This window comes from Xyrauchen texanus, chromosome 25 (assembly GCF_025860055.1).
Source record: "Xyrauchen texanus isolate HMW12.3.18 chromosome 25, RBS_HiC_50CHRs, whole genome shotgun sequence".
Lineage (NCBI taxonomy): Eukaryota > Metazoa > Chordata > Actinopteri > Cypriniformes > Catostomidae > Xyrauchen > Xyrauchen texanus.
The window spans coordinates 28,003,932-28,027,697 of NC_068300.1; the positions used below are offsets into that span (position 1 = coordinate 28,003,932).

Here is a 23,766-nt window from a genome sequence, read left to right on the forward strand (position 1 = left end):
TGAGTCCTAAAAATGTCAGGTAATCACCAGATATAGATTGTGGTTGTCACTCTGACAGCTGAATGGTTTATGAACTGTTTTTCATTCATGACAACTTTTGGAAAGATTTAGCATGTTAATGTGAGTATGACATATTATATGATATTTGTCTTGGTGGAATAGATCTGCTACGCTGTTTCTGCTGCTGCTGCTGCAGAGCCAATACAACGACTTGGTACTACTAGAACATACACAGACACACTAAAGCGAATTAAGCTTGTGGACATGCTGCTTCTGCTGCACAATTAGAAAAACACAAGACATGCTGCATCAAGCATGTATGACATGCTGCTGCACAATTAGACACAAATACAATCCCCTCACAAAGCAGGGAAGCTGCACAAACACATAACACAAAACAAAACCAACAAAACAAGCAGATCTACTGCCAAAACTTGTGTTCTGCTGCTGCTCCGAAGAGCCATGTGCATCGAGTGTATGCTATAGCTACATGTGCCTTGCCCTGCTTGGACGAATGGCATAAATCTAGTGAACTAAATCTCTATGTGTGTGTCTAAATCTACCTGAACAAAAACTTAAACAGTTAGTGACCTGGCTCATAATGTGTATATGGATCAGGAAATCACAGTGCTTATTTAACAAGTGACTTAGCCTAGCTAGGTGTACAGTATATTCATTTTAACATATGGCCTAAGATAGAGATGTGTGCCAGTGCCTAATTTGGCTATGGTTTACCTTGATAAAGACACCCTTCTATGTGTCATGGCCAGTGTTGGGTTACTCTAAAAAAGTAATTAAATGCTAACTACTAATTACGTCTTCTACAGTGTAATTAGATTACTGTACTAATTATTCTTTCGAAAAAGTAATTGCATAACTTAATACAAATTAGTTTCTAAAACCCTTATCAACCTCAACCAGATAAAAAATTCAAGTATAGACATGAAACTGTTATTTTAATACTAAATCATATAAAATCAAATAAATTATATGAACTGGCCAAAGAATTTAAGCGGCAGCGATAAATTAGAAAACATATTTTAACATCAGAAGAAAGATTTCTATTTTAAATTCAATTTTGTTGTATATAGAATTGTTATAGTCTATACAGTATTTAACACAATTACATCAGAAGTAACTGTAATTAACTTACTGAAAATTAAGAGTAATCCCTTACTTTTAAATTAAAAAGTTATTTAATTACAGTAAATAAATTACTTAGTAATGCATTACACCCAACACTGGTCATGGCCAAAAGCAGACCTTACCGTGCAAGCTGTTAGAAGTAAAAGCCCAAGCAACCACTTAAGCAAATAACATTTTCAGAAAGACTCTTGCAGCGTACTGCAGTGAAACCGGCTTGCTGAATGTGCAAATTTTATTGTTAGTTAAAGAGAGAGTTGAATGGCTACCCGATTACATGTCAAAGGACCTACCATGTGAGCTTATTGGCGTACAATATCATATGTGAGTGAGTTGATTGGCTAAACTCCATTCAGAGTTTCATGCATTCAGAGTTTCATGCAGAATGTAGTCATTTAGCACTCTAAACAGGACTGACAACTGGATTCTGCTGCATTATGAATGTAGCCAATGTGACAAAACCACTAAAGATTTAGAGATAAGGTCAGAAAACAAATCTAAAAAGTGATCCTCTGCTGTGAAACTGCCACAGAGTTTCATAAACCAGTGTTGCCAGTGTGGTGCCAAATATTGGACATTGAGACCAGAGAGTGGTCCATTATGTTTTTGGTTGCTTTTTCCAGTATTTTTTATTACAAGCCTTAAGCCTGCCTACTGAGGGTCTCATAGGGATGCAAATCAGTAGGTATTTAATAGGGCTGCTGATTTAATGCATTAATTCAGTGTGATTAATTTAGGAAAAAATAACATGTAAAAACAAATTACTCATTCAATTATGCCCCGGGTTCCTACAATTGGAGCAATTCAAGCTTAAAGTACTACCTTTATGTTTTCACAGTCCCAGTTATCAGGGGGCAGTAAGTGCAGTTCCAGCTGTCAACAAACCACACTTACCGACAGAATACTACACGAGATGAGAATGCATTCTTGCATTTAAACACAGCTGGATGGAGCGCAACTCTGAATAAGCCAGGGTTGACCGACAGCCCTATGATAGACCAAGAGCCATGCAGATATTAACAATGGTCTGGGAGTCACCCTGACTTTTGATTTGTTGAGCCAGTCAAGTGGGCAGAAAAAGTGCATAACTGTTTAAATATTCCAAGTTCACTTTCTACTCTACCTCCTGTTGCCTTACTCTTTTTACTCTCTCTTACAACTTCTCAGTGGTAAAATGTAAAACACTCAACCATATTATTTTTATTTTTTAAAAGGTAGTTGGCTGAGGGCAGAGGCACTCGTCATTAAAGCCTCTTCCTCACATAGTGATCTTGCTGGGTTCAGCAATATCTATGCCATGCATGCCAAGAACAAAGAATGGATGGGAAAAAAATTCCCTTCACTTAGAAATGTCATGTGGCTAAAATTTATGAGTCTGGCATATCAGCCCCGTTCTAAAGTTCACTCGCTGGCGTTTTACACAGGGCTTTTACGCATGTTCTTTAGCGCTTCAGAGCCGCTCTTTACCACTTTGGAACCTTAAAATATTCAATAGGATTTTATGTAGCAGATTTATAATGCATTACCTGATTGTAACACTGAGCTTTGCAGTTATAACCCAACTGGTTGGAGCTGGGCTCTATTACGCCTCAGCGCAAAATGGTTTTAGGATAGTTCTGAGGTGTAAGCTGTTGTTGTTTTATGTGTAAAGCCTGTTGCACGCCACACGCCGAAGAAGTGCGTATTTTTTTAAGCACCCATGTTAACAGGCTATAGTTTTCACATCAGAAGCTGCACAGCAGATCCTGGCAAAAGCATTGCAGCAGCAGTACAGGTGGAAATGTTTCAGCCCTGAGTCTATTTTTGCTGTACTGTTCTGTTCCTGTTCAAGGACGGATTAAGAATTGAGGGCCGGTACACCATGGAGGCCCCCCATGATGTGGCACGTGACTATGTTCAACTTTATCTGCTACAGACGCTTGACACATTTGGTTGGATTTTTCAAATTGAAGGAAGAAAATTTTGGAGCAATGTCTTACATCGATCCAAAATCATGTGTTATTAATAGGGATGTGCATGATAGTCAAATACCAGAATAATTATTAAGTTATTCTGCATGTGTTTAGAGGTCTTCAACCCGATCTGAGTCAGACGGTACTGACAAACATACAGGTTTTGGGCCAGGCTTGGTCAGTTTTTCAAGTAGGCTATAGGGGAGTTACAGACTGTTCACACGTGCGCCGAGGACATGTAAACATGCACTGGACAGACTTCTTTGATCATTGTGCCACAACTCAATTCTGTCAGCGTACCACGCAGGACCATCCCATTGTTTTTAGAGACTGTTTTAAGTTTAAAATAACTTTAACATTTATAAATGCATCTCAAGACACCTGCGTTCTGTTTTACAATTCGTTGTGCAGGACCATCACATTTCTTTAGACACGTTAAGTTAAAAATTATTTTAATATTTATATATGCATTTGTGATATTCCCAGTTGACTTTTGTTTATGTACTTTTACTCATGTTTTTCCTTTGTCTCTTGTCAGGTATTGTACGTGTAACCTTGTTGTTCTGCCATAGTTTAGTCCAGTCAGTGTACATGTACCTTGTAGTTTTGTTCAGGTTTAGTCAAGTCAGTGTACTTGTAACCTCGTGGTTTTGCTTTGCTTTAGTCTTAGTCTTAGTCTTAGTCGTAGCCATAGTCAAGTTATGTTATGTTATATCAAGTCTAGTTTTGTCAGGTTTAGTTAGGTCCATGGTTTCTTGTTTTGTTTCCTTTCACATTTATAGTTCGGGACTCTGGTTTCACGTTTGAAGAAATAAACTGCACTTGGGTTCATCTTAACTTCTTCATCATCGTCTCTGCTTGTTTTGTCAGCAACATCGCTACAGCATTTTGAGACACTTGTGTTCTGTTTCACCATTTGTTGCACTGCAAGCTTTTTCAGTGCTGGTGTCACAAATCGACATTCTGATGAAGTTCAAGTTGCAAAGAGGACTTAATGTGACTGTTACACATGATTTCAGATTGTTTTTCACCTGGCAAAGTTTCAGCACTTGACAAACACTGTGTTTTTTCCCCTTTTGCTCTGGTGTGTAGACAATAATTACACAAGTTAAATGCTGAATCACTTTCAAATCAAAGCATCCCGAAGAAGTGCTATAAACCATAGTGTTCGCTGCCTCGTGGAAAGTGAACCTGCCCGGGGAGACTTACGCATGTTTCATTGATTAAGAATAGGCCTACTATGTTACAGGCAGTGACAGAGATTATTTTTGTTCAACTTTAATGTGATTTTATCATTTTAAGATCTATGTATTGTGCTATTTAGGCTCATAGTCCATATCTTTATTCCCTGCTTTTGGAGAATGTGTTTGACGCATCCATGGCAATAAACATTCTTAATTCCTGAGTCTCGACAAATAACAGAATAACCGTTTGTGAACTCTCACGGTTAACCAAATACTACAAAAGGTTACCGTGTACATATTTAGGGTTTTAAAGCACCTTTATCTTTATCATTAAACATTAAATGCATACAGGACTTAACAATTTTAAAGTCCTCCATACTGTTGCACGGATTCAGTTACTTATATGAATTTAAACCATCAGCTTTGTATACAGCCAGGGTAAAATCAGACGTTGTTCTCTGTTGTCTTTCAAATAAACGTGCTGCACCTGTGAGATTCCCTGAGAGTGCACTCGAGTGCCTTTGCTGGCGCTGCTGTCTTACACCAAACAAATGGTATTTCATATAAGGCTGACATTTACGTGGATTTATAATAGCTATCTCCAAATAAATATATAATTGATTTAGAGCTCGGGGCCCTTTGGGTTTAGAGGCCCCTGGGCAATAACCCAATCGGCCTGGTGGTTAATCCGTCCCTGCTCATGTTGAATTAAAGTGACAATGCAGAGTTGATGGACATTGTACAGAATAATCAAATATTTGTAGTCAATTAATTATTAAAAAAATGGTGTAAGTAGGAAAATATAAACAAATTTGGAAAAAAAAACAATGACTTTTAAATTATTTTAATTACAGTATATAAATTAAGCTGAATTGTGGTTTAAACTACAGTATACTACAAGTGATAGGCTTCAACAAACAAAATAAAACTGCCTATTATATACTATTAAATAGAGAGCAGGTCTACAGGCTTAAAAGCAACACTCATACTAAGCCGGGTGCTAACAGCTGCGGTAAATAAATGCACGTGACAGCTCATATGGTCGGTAAATTCAGAACTTACCTTAGTCTTGTATTGATGATGGATGACACAAGATTGATTGTGGAGAAACAAAGTGCTCTGTGACCCTCAGCTTAATGTTTATAAGGATTAACTAACAAAGGAAAACGCATGGGATGCAGTTACCTCGACTGTTGTTGCAGATGCTATCGATGCATCGATTACGGAATTTAAGAATCAAATTATCATTTCCATTTTAATACCCAATGAGATACAGATTCCGTCTCAGATTACACAACCTTTCCCGCGACAGGAGGGGAGCACGTGTGATTGAAGGGGAAAAGCACACTTTGAAAGAAAGTTCTTGCTGCCGAGTTCACCCCCTGTGAACCGTTGGATAAGTGGGTAAATGGATGTATGGTGCTGCAGTGTTCGGCTTTCTGTGTCGTCATTCATACATTTTTGCACCCACTTTAACAAAGTAAGTTAATTTTTGTTGCTTTCTTCCCTGAATACTAAATATTATATTTATTTTGATTTTGTATCTTGCCAAACTGTGCTATTTCTTCATTAACTTGTTCAACCACAAATAGAACTCTTAAATAAATATTATTTGTTGATAGACATGTGGATGTGAACAAAATACACTTACTTGTTCATCCATTCTCTTTATAGTGAATGCCACAGCATATAGAGATAGGGAGAGGGAGCCTGTGATTGGTTAATGACACGTGGCAGCCGCAAACAGATAAAACTATTTATTCTAACGCAGTTTCTTGTGGACGGAGCTGCCACCTGCGTTCAGCCACCTCTCTCGCTATACCAAAATGAAAATAGAACTTATGCATGATTTAAACATGGGTCTTATCTGCCTGCACACAACATGTGTCTTTCTTAATTATTGGTGATATAAATGCTAACGTTACATGACATGCAAATTATAACCCTCTATGGACACGTTGGAGAAATAATCGCCAATGGCTCGTAAATTTTTATTTTTACTTGCCAGACTTTTAACGACATTTATGCGTAATGCAACTAAAAAAGATATAATCATGTAAAAGTAAACAGAGAAGGGAGCATCTTCACATATATACATGTTTATACTACAGGGCTGTTGAATGCTTGATTCTGATTGGTTGAGAACGTTCTAAGGTGTGCAATTATTTTCAGGGAAACGCACGGCTAAAGTAGTTCCAGGCAGGTCTTGACCGCATTACAGTTCCATATCACTTCGCGTAGTCAACTGTAATAACGGAAAATAGGATACAATTCATAACAAGAAGTGACAGCGACAAATCCACTTCAACTTCAAGAGGATTTGTCACCAGACACAGCAACCCAATACGTCGTTGGATGATTTGAATTCTGTCAGCCCAATGCGCTTGATCTGCCATTTTCGATGTCTGACTTCACCATCAATGGAAACGTGCAGTTTAATTTTAATAAATAAATTCGTTCGAATTAACGAATGAATTATAACGTATGTATTAATAAATAAATTAAATAATATGACGCACATTATTTTCTGTCTCATTATTGCAACCTCTGTCTCTCTAATAACTACACTCTGCATTAGTCTGCTGTCAGTGGCTCAAACCTCCGTTACTAACTCTAAAATGACGTTTTGGAATTAGCAACGGAGGCATGGGATTAGATGCGTAAGAAATTAGTCTTGAGATGTCTGTTCATGCTTTTATCGCCACACGTGTAGATAACTGCAATTCACTTTACTGCGGTATCTCGAAAACGCAAACAGCTCGTCTTCAACTGGTGCAAAATGCCGCTGCAAGATTCCTCACAAATGGTCGGAAAAGTGACCACATCACCCCAATTCTGAGGTCTCTTCACTGGTTGCCCATTCATTTCAGAACTGAGTTTAAAATCCTGTTATTTGTGTACAAAGCTCTATGCAACCAAGCGCCTAGCTACCTAACTGAACTGCTTCAACCTTACACGCCGTCAAGAAGTCTGAGATCAGGTGAAAAAATCTGTTACAAGTCCCTCAATGCAGACTTAAACGTGAGGGGATCGAGCCTTTTCTGTGGTTGGGCCTCGGTTGTGGAACAATTTGCCCTTGGACGTTCGGATAGCCCCTTCTGTGATTTCTTTTAAGTCACTTTTAAAAACGCACTTGTTCTCTTTGGCCTACAAATAAGGTGCATATACGTGTATATGTATGTGTATATGTGTACATATATGTGTGTGTATGTATGTGTGTGTGTGTATATATATATATATACGTATGTGTATGTGTGTGTGTATGGGTGTTTTTATAGATATATTTATACTTATATATTTTTTTCTGTCTATTTTATATTTCTCTCCTTCGAGTATGATACTAGTATTAAACCTGTTACTGTTTTCTCTGTTTTTATTTTCTACTACTGATAGTCTCTGAGACTGCTTGGACGTCTCCCGTTTTAAGGTGTTCTTAACCTTGTTGTACTGTTTTATGATGTGCTACTACACATGGTGTTGGTGTCTTTTAATTTTGTAGTTCTGTAAAGCACTTTGGTCAGTCAGTGGCTGTTATAAAATGTGCTATATAAATAAAATGAACTTGAACTTGAAAATTAGTCCTACATACAAGAGCGTTTTAATGACAAAAACTTGACAAACTTCTAAAATCACATCATCTGAACAATGTTTCGAGGTGTGGTAACTGTAGTATAAGCGGAATAATTGACTCCGGGCCCGTTGAATTATTAGAAAAATAATGCACACCCGAGGTGTAACCGCCACTCCGCTTCGCGTCGTGACCGCATTACCACCCCGGGTGTGCATTATTTTTCTAATAATTCAACGGCCCGTCGTCAATTATTCCTTACATAGTGTTCATATTACTTCAAGTGATATAGTATGTAAGAGTGTATATTTTATTTAAAATTGTGCTTCACATCATTTTAATCACATTTTATCTTTTTAAAAATGAAGAAATTTCCTATTCTAGCATTTTATATGATGTCATGAAATAGTCATGAATTTGCACAAACTGTTGTCTCCGTTTTAAATTTCTTACATATTTTTAACTAAAAAAATATTCAACCCAATAATGAAAATGTAATTACACATGCAACAATGATTTAATAAAAAATCATCAACATAATTATTTAAGTTACTATATAACAAATGCTATGTAAAAAATTAGGTTTACGGGGTAGTGTCACAGTTTGTCTCCATCATGTTCAAGGACTCTTATTTTGAAGTTTTCTCCTGCACTACTTTCCCAGTATCCACTGCCCTAATCAATTTATCATTATACCCACCTGTATGCCATTTCCCCTCATTAAGTTCCCATGTGTTTATATATACCATCTAGATTTGTTCATAGTTTGTCAGTCCTTGAATGGTAATGTTTGAAAAGTATTGTTTGATGTTAAGAGTAGTGGTCGACCGATATATCGGCCTCGGCCACTACAATTTTTTTTAGATATCGGCATCGGCCGATAAATATTTCCGTTTGGCCGATATATTTCAAAACAGTCTGTGACAGTGCATTAGCGCTTTTTTCCACTGGCGCGAGCAGAGCGAGCATGAATGAACTGAATATGCTCGCTTTGCTCCGCCCAGCACCGTAAGACAAGCCACTCAGAAGTGAAGCAGACATCTGACAGACACAGTAAATGACCAATCAGCATTCGCTTTCTAACTTGACGCTATATTGTGTTACACACAAAAACACTCCGGTGTGCAGCGAAGTCTATTCAAACAGTACTGTGATATGTCAGATCCGCAGCCCAGCGGTAGCTCCAGTGGGGGTCACAGATGTGACAAATAAATTTAAACAAAACAGAAAACATTTAACCTCACAAAAATCCCGTGACTGGCTGTTCCTCAGATGCGCGCGCGCTGTTCTCGATTACGTTTAAACTAGACGCTGTTTTCCCACGGACTGAAAAGCTGAGTCGCGTGCAGTACGGATCAGTGATCGCGTGAGGTGGATGAGAAGAGAACACTGTCTGGTAAGTAATAATACGTTTGAGAAAAAAAATATTCCTTAATCTGAATTAAGTTATTCACTATCTCTGTCTGCTGTATTTAATTATCCATGATTGGCGTAATATTGTGCGTAGTATACCTTTTCATATGTTCCGGTCGGATTTGATGCTAATCGAGCATGCAAATACATGTGACGGCTTACAAAGTTTCAAAGAAACAAACAAGCAAAACTAAACAGACATAAATCATTATTATTTAAAGGGTTAGTTCGGTATTTTACACTTAAAGCCCTGTTTTAAGATCGTTTCTGATGAAATAGAACGGTTAAGATTGAAATTTGGACAAATGCTGCTGTTCCGAGAATTTTCGGTTTCTGTGTTAGTACTTTAGTTTACAAAGACGTGAAACTCACCGAGTGGTCTGGGGTGTTCACTGATATGCTCACACAAAAATCGCTGCAAAAGATGCTTTCCAACAGGTTTTATCGTAGTTTTTGTCCGACTCCATTGACTTGACTTGGTACAAAAACTACGTTAAAACCTGTTGGAAAGCATCTTTTGCAGCGATTTTTGTGTGAAAGTTTAATGTGTTTTATGAATGATTGTTCCAGTGCACATAGACAACCATTGTGTAGGTGGGGGGGTGCTAACACAGAAACTGAAACTAAAGATTCTCGGAACAGCAGCATTTAAATATACTTAAAGTAAACAACCTGTTTAAACTTAATAGTGTAAATAAATGTATATTTATGAGATGGAATTGGAATTGCACATACTATTTTGTCATTAATTTATGAATATTGTTTAGATTGGTTAATTAATGATAAATGTTATTTGTAACCTGCAGTAAGCAGCAGTAATTATTTATGTGACATTTAATAATTTAATCTAAAATGTTTTTTTTGTGTGTGTGTGTGTGTGTGTGTGTTTTCATTCTGCTAGATGGCTGGACAGAAAACAAATCCCCTGTGGGAATACTTTACAGAGACAACACCAGGGAATGCAAAGTGCAATATTTGCAGTGACGTGGTGAAAATGGGAGCTGCAACAGGGAAGAAAAAAAATACCACAAACATGTGGAGTCACCTAAAGTCTCGCCATGCATCTGTGCATGAAGAAGCACAGAAGAAAAGAGATGCTGCTTCAAGCTCTGCCTCAGTGAGCAAAGTCCAGACAACACTCACACACATTTTTGACACGCAAAGAAAATGGCAAAACTCTGATCCTAGGTCAAAAGCTATTGACACATTAATAACAGAGATGATTGCCACTGACAGTCAGCCTTTTACAGTAGTTTCAGATGTTGGCTTTAAACGGTTGTTGGGTGTGGCTGAGCCAAGGTACACCCTAAAAAGTGAAAAATACACAGACATGCTTGACAGTGTGCACAAAAAAGCAACAGATAAGATCAAAACTTTGATTGCACCTGAGAATGCTGGATCCCATTTAGCTTTCACCACAGACTGTTGGTCTGGAGAAGCTGAATCGCTGATGAGCCTCACCTGCCATTTTATTGACAAGAACTGGGAAAGGAGACAAGTTATCTTGAATGTAAGGGCCATGTTTGGCTCTCATACTGGAGATTATATCAGTCAGATGTTCCTTGACCTGCTTGACCAGTGGAATGTTTCAAAGGATAGAGTTGTGCTTGTGCTCAGAGATGGTGGTGCAAATGTTGTAAAAGGCATGCGACTTGCAGAAATGCCAGACTTTAGCTGCTGTGCTCATACGCTGCAGCTTGTCGTGAATGATGGCATCAGTAGCCAGAGAGTAGCTGGGGATATAATTGCAAGGTTGAGGACATGTGCAACCCACTTTAATCACTCTGTGTTAGCAAAACAACGTCTGAGGGCCATACAAGAAGAGCTTGGCATTCCAAAGAATGGCATCATTCAAGCTGTGCCTACCCGCTGGAACTCCACTCTGCACATGTTGCAAAGGATGTTGGAGCAGAAGCGTGCTTTGAGTGTTTATGGAGGGGAACATGGGAAAATTTCAAGCCCAACTGCAGATCAATGGGACATAATTTCAAATCTGGTAGACACACTGAGCCCCATTGAGGAAGTCACTCTTGAAATGAGCAAAGCAGAAGCATCTTCCTCTTGCATTATTCCCAGTATTGCTGTGCTGAAGATGCTTCTTCAAGCAGAAGGTCCCACAACACGAGGAATCCAAACACTGAGGCAGACAATGGTGCAGAGCTTGGAAAGAAGGTTTTCCAAAATAGAAGACAACAAATGATTGGTGTTGGCAACACTGCTGGATCCGCGTTATAAAGGCCATATGTTTACAGCTGCAGAAACACTGGATAAAGCCAAAAAGTGGATAGGGGAGGAACATGCTACTGCCTCAGCACAGCCAGAAGTCACTGCCACACAGGAAGAAGGCCAAGGACCAACAAGTCCTCCTAAACAACCAAGGAGAGAGGCAGAAGAACCCACTGGTATTGTTGATCAAATTTATGCCAACATCCTTGGAGCTCAAACACCTCTGGAAATGAGAGTGAACATCACAGAGGAACTGAATCTTTACCTCAGGGAGCCACTTATTGACCGAAAGAGTGGTCAATCACTGGAATGGTGGAAACAGAATGAGTCACGACTGAGTCTCCTTGCACCATTGGCAAGGAAATATCTCTGTCCTCCGCCATCAACTGTTCCAAGTGAGAGAGTATTTAGTGAATTTATCAGAAGAAGAGGAACAGGCTCACTGGAATAAATGCAGAGAAACTTTGTTTCCTGCATTACAACTTGCCACTGTTAAACTGGAACTACTAACTAAAGGGACTGGTGGTGATGCTGTGAGCACTTTAGTCTTAACATTTTCTGTTTGTAAAAATAGTTGAGTGTGTGTAAACCAAATAAGTGCACTTTGTAAAAAACACAAGGCTGCTTTCAATTGCACAAAAAAACTTTATTTATTGAAGTGTTACAGTACCTCATTGCATTTGTTTACATTTTGTTTACGTTTTATTAATAAACATTTTATTTCTGTAAATGTTTAAGCAGACAAGAAGCTGCACTAAAACTTTATTTATTGAAGTGTTACCTTACCTCATTTGTTTACATTTTAATTACTTAATTAGTAAATAATATTTGTGCAATATAGTTTTTGCAATTAAAAATATGTACAATAAATGTTCATTTAGTTTCATCAATATTCTTTGTCTCTCATTTACTGTATTCACATGTATTGTATCGGCCTCATATCGGCCAATCGGCCAGATTGATTTCTCAATATCGGCATCGGCCATTAAAAATCCCATATCGGTCGACCACTAGTTAAGAGTTGCATTTGTTTCCACTCCAGCTTTTGCTCTACTCAAGATTGTGTAATTAAAAGTCTCAAATATTCTACTCTTGCATCTCTTCTCTTCAACTCCTTGGGCACCAAACGTTACAGAAGGTCTGACCCCATATCAATGGATTTACCAGCCGTAAGAATCCTCCTCCTCTAACAAGGAGATCGTCCAGTTGAGGATCACATGCGTGAGTTTCTCCATCTTGCAAATTTGTTGCACTATGAGGACCACTCTCTGGTCTATTTCTTCAGAGCTGGTCTGAATAGTGCGCTGAAGGAGCGGATGCCTCACTGGATGCTGTGCAACTTTGTGGAGGTTGCGTTGAAACTTAGCGGCTCACCATTCACTGTTGGTGTGGAGGATGAAGACTTTGAATCTCCTCCCACAGTGGACATCCTCCAGCCTTCCATGACCCCTGTCTCAAAGCCTTCCACGGCCGCAGTAACTCCACTCCATTCAACTCCCCTAAATAATTTTTTGGGGGGGCTCATCCTTTCCTGTTTCCGGTGGTCAATTCCCTGCAGCAGCCAGCGGTTGTGACCACGGTTAAAGAGCCAGTGCCCACGCCTGCCACGGTTAGCGAGCCGGTGCCTGTAGCCTAGCTGTGGAGTAGCATTCATTTGTATGTTTAACAAAAGTGGTAAACGGCGATTCATAAAAAAAAAACTTACCTCAGCAATACCTTCAGCGATTTCAACTTCAAGTTGGCCGTCAGGACAGAAGTTGATCCTGACAAGGCCCTGCTCAGCACACCACCTCCGCACACTCCTCTCAGAAAACCCCCGTATCGTTCCAAACTGTGAACCCAACGCAGCTGCTATATACCCACAAGACATCCCATTCTTTCGGTTTTCTAATATAAAACTAGCACATTCATCTAAAAACATTTTTACGTCCGTATCATTCTAACTGTCTATGGTCTCATTGATGTTCAAATGACTTCCGCTCATAGGTGTATCTATGACAACCGCTTACTACTTACGATCGCTTCCGGGTCACGAAAAAATACCAACGCAGAATTAAGGATTACGATGTATTTTGATTTCCGATTTCCATCTGTAAACACATCAAGGACAATCGGATAACGAGATTGTTTTTCGTTTTCCGTTTTTTAATATCAAAACAAAAAACGAATAATGGGTTGTTTTCCGTTTTTTGTTTTCCTATTTACTATTGGTAATTGGGAAACGGGCCGTTTTTCGTTTTTGTTTTTTTCCTTTCAAAACGAAAATCCGTTGGACGCCATTTACACGGACCCCAGAGTTACTCCGGTCCCTGGACTCAAGTGAGACAGCCAGTCCGACAGGAAATGTCCATCGCAGGTGCTGCGAACGTAAACAAAGACGGGGTAAGCTAAGCTAAGCTAAAGCTAAACCCACATTGCCGAGTGCTACAGAGCATCTTTCTCGCTAATGTATTGTCTCTGGCAAATAAGATCGACGAACTACAGCTTCGGATTACTCCTCGAATGTTTTTGGACTGCAACGTTATGGTTTTCACAGAAACTTCAAATAGCTCAATAGCACCATTCCAACCAGCACGTATCCATAGAGCTGACAGAACGGCTGTGGACTCCGGTAAAAGCAAAGGTGGGGATGTTTGCATCTATGTAAACAGAACTTGGTGCACCGATGCTGTTATTACCAAATCCCACTGTTCTGCTGATATTGAGTACCTCTTTATCAAGTGAAGACCCTTTTACCTGCCCCGTGAATTTACATCTACCATAATCGCTCCCAAAAAAACACCACAACCTCTCATCCAGACAAGCTTAACACCTTCAGATGGAATCCCAGGTCGCATCCTCAGAACATGTGTGGGCCAACTAGCGGGTGTTTTCACTGACATTTTTAATCTATCTCACTCCCTGTCTACAGTTCCCACATGCTTCAAAATGTCCACCATTGTGCCTGTACCAAAGAAAACTAAAATCACCTGCTTATATGTCTGGCGTCGTGTTTCTCTGACTACGATATTCAGCAAATGGGCAAGACGTTTTGAGAGACTTATCAGAGATCACATTTACCCTTTGCTGCCTGCCTCTCTGGATCCAATACAGTTTGCTTACCGTGTCAACAGTTCCACTGATGACGCAATCTCTTTCATTCTACATCCTCTGTCTCCCACTTGGACAAAAGGAACACATATGTGAGTATGCTGTTTGTGGTCTACAGTTCAGCATTCAACACCATAGTGCCCTCCAAACTTGATGTTAAGCTCCAGACTCTGGGCTTGAACAGCTTGCTGTACATCTGGATCCTGAACTCTCTGTCAACATCTCTACTCCACTGACCATCAGCACCGGTGCTCCGCAGGGCTGCATTCTCATCCCACTCCTGTACTCTCTCTACACCCACGACTGCATGGCCACACACAGCTCCAACGTCATCAAGTTTGCAGATGACACGACAGTGGTAGGCCTTATCACAGACGATGACGAAACAGCCTACAGAGAGGAGGTGTGTTCCCTAAAATGCTGGTGCCAGGAGAACAACCTCTCTCTCAAAAATAACAAGGCCAAGGAGCTTGTGATGGACTACAGGAGACTGGACAAAGAACACAGTCCCATCACTATCGACGGAGAACCGGTAGGAAGGGGTCTGCAGCTTCAAATACCTCTGAGTTCACATCTCTGATGACTTCACATGGTCTGTCCACACAGAGGCCATAGTGAAGAAGGTGAACCAGTAACTCTTCTTCCTAAGACAACTGAGGAAGTTTGGGATGAGTCACAACATCCTCAGATCATTCTACACATACACTGTTGGGAGCATTTTGACTGGCTAAATTCACTGGATTTCACTGAACTCAATATCGCTTTCCCGGTCCGACATGCCGAACTCGACCCATGGTGTGTTTCAGAGGTTTATGTTTTTGAAAGATAAAACTCCAAAAAAAAAAACGTAAACATAATACATATATTTGGAAAGCTGAGATACTCGTGATTCGAACGATGTAAACCTTTTTAAGATACAATCACAACAGCAGGTACAATCTATATCTTTGTCAGACCACCAACATATAAACAACCAAAAACAAAATTTAGGCAACTCACCTATGAAGCCTCATAGTAGTCCACTGAGCCATAACTTCCCGACAAAAACGGTGTTGTTTCATTGTCAAATGTCCAAACGATCAAATCAAGTAAAATGTTTAGTCCAAATCACATTATTACATCAATAAATATCCACAGACTCTTGTTGCATCATTTCAAAGCACCTGGCAGCTGTGCCTAATCTTTCACATATTATCGATAATAACTTCAGTTCAGATGTAAACATTTCCTATATCCAGTATCAAAATGGAAGCACGCACTCTGACCTTTCGATTGACACCTCATTTGACCCAATAGGAGCTTCCATGTCCTATCCAAAGCCTTCAATACCCAACCACAGTCTGTGTCGAATGTAAGGGCATACCCACTTTCCTTTGTTTACTGATCAAACCAATTACATCGAAGAGTGGAAATGACTGACGCATCGTATAGCCAATGAAATTCTGAAAACAGTGATATGCAGCTTTAGTGTGAAGATTAGCGCATGGTTCTGTAATGTGTGTGCATAAAATTGCCTTGCCATTACCGAAGTGTGTCGTAGCGTCTGTGCGTAAAAATATTGGAGAGCTGTTTTGGAACTGTTTACACATTTGTCGATTTAAATATGGTGAAACGGATCTGAAAAACAGGATTTTCACCCCAGGATGTGATATAAGAAGGCATTCATTGTCAAAATTCTGAGTTTGGAGATGAAATTTCTGAAAACAATACGGATGATTTGGAGGCAGAGGAAATATGGAGAGATGAGACATGGCTCTGGACAAGTAAGTGTTTTCTTGTGTTTTATAACATATATTACTGTATATTCCGCATAAATAAGCTTTAGTTTGAATAATGAACACATTTTGTAATTACCCTTTGTCGTGTGTTTCCTCAGTGAGTGTTTGAACCGTTTGTGCGTGTTTTTTGTATTTGTATGATGCGTGTGTGAGGTTTTAGTTCATTGTTTGTTTCAGATCTATTGACATGCTATATAGATGTTTTGTATATTTACTGTAAATATATATATATATATATATATATATATATATATATAAATGGATATATATATATATATATATATATATATATATATATATATATATATATATATATATATATAAATAAATATAAGTTGAAAATAAGAATATATGTTGTGTTTGAGAGTCTATTTGTTACAATGCGGGAGGTGGGGGAGGTGTAGGCCCATCTATTTGTTACAATGCTGAATTGATGGGGGAGGTGTAGGCCCATCTCTTTGTTCCATAGTACATTGGCAAAGTATACAGTATTTACAGTAAATATACATACAATAATGCATATTTACACACTCGAAAAGAAAAACTATATATATATATATATATATATATATATATATATATATATATAATACAGAAAAGATGGAAAAGTTGTGTCTAGCTTTGTAAATTACATTTATTTATTCTCCCCACTCAGCAAGCGGCCACATAAAGTGGAGCAGCAGGACAGCACCTCATCAAGAGAGGAGCCCCATGTAAAGGAGAGGTCCCTATGAACCAGAAGGCTTTCAGAGGAGCTGGCAGAGTTGGGGTCTCACTCCACAGCCAGACCCGTATCTCCTGCTCCACGAAGAGCAGATCACAGGCCGTTGCACATCACCAAATCTTGCACCGCTGGTCGGTCTGAAGTGCAGGCAGTGTCATGCAAAGACACCAGTGAAGTACTCTTCCTGTGTTCTGCCTTTGTGCTTTGTACCCAAATGTGACTGCTACAATGACTGGCATGTTGCTAGAAACATGTACAATTTTATAATGGTTTGTAAATACTTTGTGTAAAAATTCATGTAAATAGTTTGTTGTGTATTTTTTATATAAACAAATTGTCCACCATAGCACTAGTTTTGACTCTTTTATATGCACAACATTTAGTTTCAAGAAGGAAAAGGCACTCTAATGTGTTTATGCATCAGTTACTCTGTGTCAGCAAAACTAATAGTGGATCTGGATATGGAATATGATAGCTCTAAGTGTCATCTTTCATTAGAGCCCAAAATTATGACTGTACGTTGAAGCGTTCAAAAGTAGGAGCCTTTTTGTCCTAGGTTACCAAAGGGTCCTTTTGGAGTATCCAAAAGGCACTTTTGTAAAACGCCTGGGTGTACCCTTAGAAAAACATGTGTAAAATATTCATTTTTTATGGTATTGTTCTAAAATTTGAACTTGGACTAGGTAAGGCTTCATGCTGTGATCCCATTGTGTTCTCAAGCTAATAGCTACAAGTTATAGTCATCTGCAGGCATCTGTATGCAAAAAAAATTTCAGGCGGAAAAAAAAAACTTCTATTTCATTGTGTTCAAACTTCTATTACTCAGAATCAGTAGCACTTACAGTCATTCTGACTGCTGGGGAAAAAACTTCAGAGTGTCCCCTTTCAAATGTGACCAAAACCATGCATGTACTCCAAACGGTTCAAGAACAGCTTTAAATTTACTTTGGGTATGCCTTGATTAGGCGTTTTAGGCTAATTTTACAGGATTGGGAAGAGGATATGTACTTATATATATATATATATATATATATATATATATATATATATATATATATATATATATATATATATAATAGCTATTATTGTAAATATCTACCCCTTATGTATAACTGAGAATTAATGGCAACACAATAGTATATGCCACACATCACTGCACATTATGTATACTCTGTATACTTTACTTAATTCAGTTCAGTACAATTGCCTCAAACTGTTCAGTTTGTAAATTGTGTAACATGCAAACTGTGTAAACATCTGTGTATTGTTATTCTGTATAGTGTTATATTGCTATTCTGTATATTGTTAATCTGTTGAGTGTACTGTATTTACATGTATGGCTGCAATATCTGGACAACGCACATAAGCTTTTCACACATCATTTCACTTGTGTAATGGTGTAGTGACAATAAACGTGAGTTGAGTTAACAGACGTCCAACAGGCTTGTACTCTGGTCTGTGGCCATGCAGTAAACGGGAGAATGTTGTGAAAACAGTCAGTGGAAATGTTTAACCAAAATCATGTTGTGAAATCGTTAAATACAATGTCAATGTAACTTTATCACAGCTCAACTAAAGTGATAGCACCAGGATTCATGACACCTCATGTACCACTACAGCCAAATAAGGTAAATTGCCTTTCAGAGTGCACGCTCATAAGACACAACACGCAATAAAAATGAGGCTGAAACCAGCTTATTATTTGCCAGCTTGTTATTCAGTAAAAGGTGCTTAAATTCTTACATTCTTCGCCACAACACAACTCATTCACTGGTGAGTGAAATCAAAATATTTACTAACCAGTTCCTAATAAAATTCCTATTTTAGTAGCAAAGCACAAAAGTGCATACAGTCTGCTTGTATGTGTGTTTGCATAAAGGTATTGGCTATGTTCACACGGTCATTTTGTCAGAAGGATGAGACCAGAGATCCAATTGCGGAGGCCACCACCAAGTGGGATGTCCTTAGAAGACAACCAGACCTTCTGTCCACAGACTTAAGCTGGAGGCTTAGACCAGTGATGGTCCGCTGACTTCTTAACTTGTGCGCCACTTTTTGTCTTCTGGTGACAGCCATGTCCTCCTCATCTAGATGGATTCCACCATGGACTGCAGTTTCAATGACCCAGCAGCAGGAGTGGGATGTGGTGATGTTCAACTGGCTTGTGATGTGGAGAATGATGTAGGCTGCGTCAAAGCGCGAGATGCTGGTCCACTCTAATGGCCAGACCCACCAGGTTATCAAAAAGGCGGAACTGATCCCACTGCGCTTGATCATTCCACTTACAGGATGCTGCGAGTGTGCGGAACTTGATGGCATAGTCCGCGACTGACTGGTTACCCTGAAAAACAATGGCCAGAACCCCCACCACTTCATGGCCTTGGGCCGAATTATCAAAAACTCGACAGAGCTCTGCCAAGAATTCCTGGAATAATGAGCAGCAGGGCCGGCCATTGTCCCACATACCGGTTCCCCATTTGCAGCTTTCACAGTGGGACCAGTATCGGGAGGCAGGCGAATTAGTTGGGCCATTGAAGTGAGCTCCGCAAGCTGGGACGCCATCATCTCAATGGAGCGGTTGGAGGTGGAGATCTGGTCCTGCTGGCGACCCAAGAAAACTCCCTGCTGAGTGAGTGCAGATCGAAGGTCAGCATCCTCTGCTAGATCCATCCTGGCTAGATTGTTCTGTCAGAAGGATGAGACCAGAGATCCAAGTGCGGAGGCAAAGGAACTGCTTTTATTGATAATTTAACACAGCAGCTGGCAAAGCGTGATGGGAACAAGGCACTGACTGCAGCATGGAGATGGAGAGTAAAGAGCAGATCCAGAGCAGAGAGGTAACCTATGAGGAATACTCATAGAAGAATCAAGGCAAGCTAAGCGATCAATAGGATAGTAACCACAATCCAGGCACTAAAGCGAAGACAGGCAAACAATATAAAAAACACACAACAGGACCAACTAGGGCAGAGAGAGAGAGAGTGGTGAGTAACTAACAACTAACATGAAATTGAGTGGGGTAAATATAGGCAGAAAACAAATCAAGATTAGGTGCCGCTTGTCCGCTGAAAGTTGGAATGATCAGGGTTCCCATGAAAGCGATCAGGGTTCCCATGCCAATGCTGATTCCACGAGCCAGGGGCACCTGAAACGCATGAAAAAAATGTAAACACAAATGGAACAAACCAGCGGACTCAACGAGACCATGACACATTTGGGATTGACAACCATATTTACTGACTAGTGTGATATACATCATGGATGGATCCAACGGAGGATGCAGCAGAACCAGATCTCCACCTCCAACCACGCCATTGAGATGATGCTGTCCCAGCTTGCGGAGCTCATTTCAATGGAAGAACTCTTATTTAAAAGGAAGAACTTAGAACACTTCTTTACATCGGCTCTATTGTGTTGGGTCTCAGCCTGAATTCAAGGAAAGAAAAATATCACTAGTTACCTTTAACACTGCAGATTCGGTACTGTGTAGAGATCTGAAGCCTGATTTAAATATATCTAAAATGATTAACTTATTTAGGTAGTGTAACATATTGTAGCAGGCAATGGGGAAGATGATGACGATGAAATGAAGAACCCAAGGGCAGTTTAATATTCAATGTGAAAACCAAAAACCCTAACTATAAACATGAATAAAACATAACATAAACATGGTTGGCAAGGCTTAAACATGACATGAACTTGACAAGTGCTACATAAACTAACATTAATACTAGACAAAGGACAATGGCAACATGAGGGCTTAAATACATGGACATGGGAAGCATCAACCAATGAACAGACTGAACTATAAACAAGATAACAAGACAATGACCATGGACCAATTACATAACAGAACTAATGAACTAAAACCAATAACAAACTAGAACTGATAATAACATAATGAAACAATACACCAATGAAAACAATACACGTGAACATGGAGGGAATACAGGACATCACATGACATGAAACAGGAACTAGACTTATCAAAACAAAAGGCATGAAATCACATCTAAACATGACAGGTAGGAGTAGAGCTGTGTGTAGACAACTCTCTCTAAAATCTTTGAAATTAAAGGCAATTTTGAAATTGGTGTGAACTGCTGCATCTAAACAAGGTATTTTTTTAGCAGAGGATACACCATAGCATGTTTAAGACAGCTTGGAACAACACCACTTACTAATGAACTGTTTATAATTGCTGTCACTCTGGAACCAATTGTTGTAAAAACATCCAGTTTGCAACTGGAACACTTAATCTTCAGATCAGATAACTGCACAGTTAAGATTGGTTCAAAGTGATTCAATGAACTGGACAGCCTAAAAATTAGTGGCAGATGAACATGTGAAGACATAATTGCACCTTTAATCTGCTCCACATTTCGAATAAAAATTTTTTTAAAATCCTCACAGGTCTCTTGTGTGACATTCAGAAAAGCAGTCCTTGACAGATTTAAAACAGAATAAATTGTCTTAAACAGAACTTTTGGTCGATTTGCATTTTCAGAAATTATATTAGAGAAAAATGTCCTTCCTGTGCTGCACTTTGATAACACATTAAGCGCTCCCTTAAAGTGTCAAATTAAACTTGCAGTTTATCTCCTTTCCACTTTTGCACTACTTTCCTACACTCCTGTCTAAGAGCTCGGGTGACATCATTTAACCATTGCTGAGAGACACCCTTAACTCTCTTTAACTTAAGCGGAGCGACATTATCAAGGGTAAACTCTAGAAAACATCCACTAGTGACTCTAGAAGGTCCATTTGATGGACCTTCATCTATAAAATGCTGGTAATAAAATTCAGAAAAAAAATTGGCAGTTTACAAATGGATGGACATCGCATAGCTTAACGGCTGAAAGGAAATATGAAGAGTGCGGGGACAGACAATATCAAGCATTATAGAATAATGGTTAGAAACACAAGTGACCACAACCTCAACATCAGACACAGTATTGCCATGAGATAATAACAGATCTAATGTATGACTGTGGAACTTTCCACTAAGGAAGAGACGGGAAATGGCGTCAAAGGTAAGGTTTCTTTTAATGTGTATCTTTTAACAGTCTTCAGATACTCTGTACAGCTCTACACAGTCATAGGTGTCGGGCTCTCCCTCTTGAGGCTCTGAGTCTGCTGCTTTTTATGCCGCTCTCCTCATGCTACTGCAATTAGACACAGGTGTTAGACATAATCTAGCTCAGGTGTAAGCGCCCTTACCGCTTTTCTCTCCCGGACGGGCGCTTGACCACGCCCCCGCTGCCACAATGACCCTTAATGTGGGTCGGACCAGTAATTTGTTGTACAAAATTTAAAGATTCAATGAGGGAAAGAAATTAATTTACCATGGGCTTCGATGGACAGCAAAAAATAATGCGTTAAAAAAATTTACGCAATTAATCACATGCCCACGGACCATAATAAGGAAGATTCCTGAGAAATGCAAGCTTGCAGTACCACCCGTTTACTCCAGAGGGCAGTAAGTGAAATTTCACCTGTATGAGCAATGCACAGTTTATACAGTGAAGAAAACACTTCAGTAGGCAGAACAACAAAAACATGCGTTATTGTTACGGCGCCCAGCTCTGCCAACTCCACGCACTCTCGCGCTCTCTCCCCTGAATACTAAGTGCCTCATGCTTCAGCACAGTATTGATCATTAAGCTTTGATTGCTGCCCAGCTGTCCCGCATTAAACTCTCGCCCTGAGACTATATCTGCCTCGTTAACTCAGCATCCAGTGCGAAGTATTGTTTCACCCCATGTTGCATGTCTGAGCGTTTTCTGAGTGATTCTATTGTTCCAATCCCAGCCTGTTACTAACCTTTCTGCCTGTCTGCAGCCTGCCTAACGACCCGTGCCTGCTACCGGACTCTGATATCTCGCCGCCTGCCCCGAACCAAGCCTGTTTCACGCCTCTCTGTCGCCGACTGCCGATCTCGGATCCAGCCGGACTCCTTCGCCTGAGTTTAACCCTTCCCCGGGCATCAGACTGGACCTTTCCCCTATGTTTGCTCATTGATGAGAAGTTACGTTTCCTTGAAGTCTGCCCATTAAAAACATTGTTGCAAATGGATCTGCCCGACTTGTCTGATTCTTTACAGTTATGTTCTTGCCTTCAAGGAGCACAAATGCGATCTAAGGGATCTCAAGATGTGTTTAAAAATTTAATATTAAACTATATTTAACTTGACAGAGTGACCTAAACATTTAAAGTTTATGACGCAACACACCCGAGACTTCTAACGTAGGTGTAAGTTGATGGGCCCTTAAACAAGCCCTCATAATAAATCTCCACAAATTCACTTGTGAAATGGATTGCTGTGAACTGTATGCCAATGATTGACTTATGATCAATAATATGGTAGTAAACAATACATTGTAGTCTAAAGCCACTTTTTGTATTGTCTTATCAATGATGAACTCTTCTGCCACAAGAATGTAATGCATTTTAATTGTCTGAATATTTTTATTATATATATATATATATATATATATATATAAAATAAAAAATATTTAATATTTAAATATCAAATCAAATCAAATCAATCTTTATTGTCACACTACCATGTACACAAGTGCAACAGTAGGTCTTGTGTGCAGTTCCGAGCAACATAGCAGTCATGACAGTGACGAGACATATACCAATTACAATAAACAACATACTTACACAACAACAATTTACAAAT

General features: G+C 39.4%; 1 pseudogene; it reads left to right on the forward strand.

Moving 5' to 3' along the window:
* Nucleotides 1-10,161: 10,161 nt before the first annotated feature.
* Nucleotides 10,162-11,996, forward strand: LOC127618432 (zinc finger BED domain-containing protein 4-like; annotated as a pseudogene).
* Nucleotides 11,997-23,766: the final 11,770 nt, after the last annotated feature.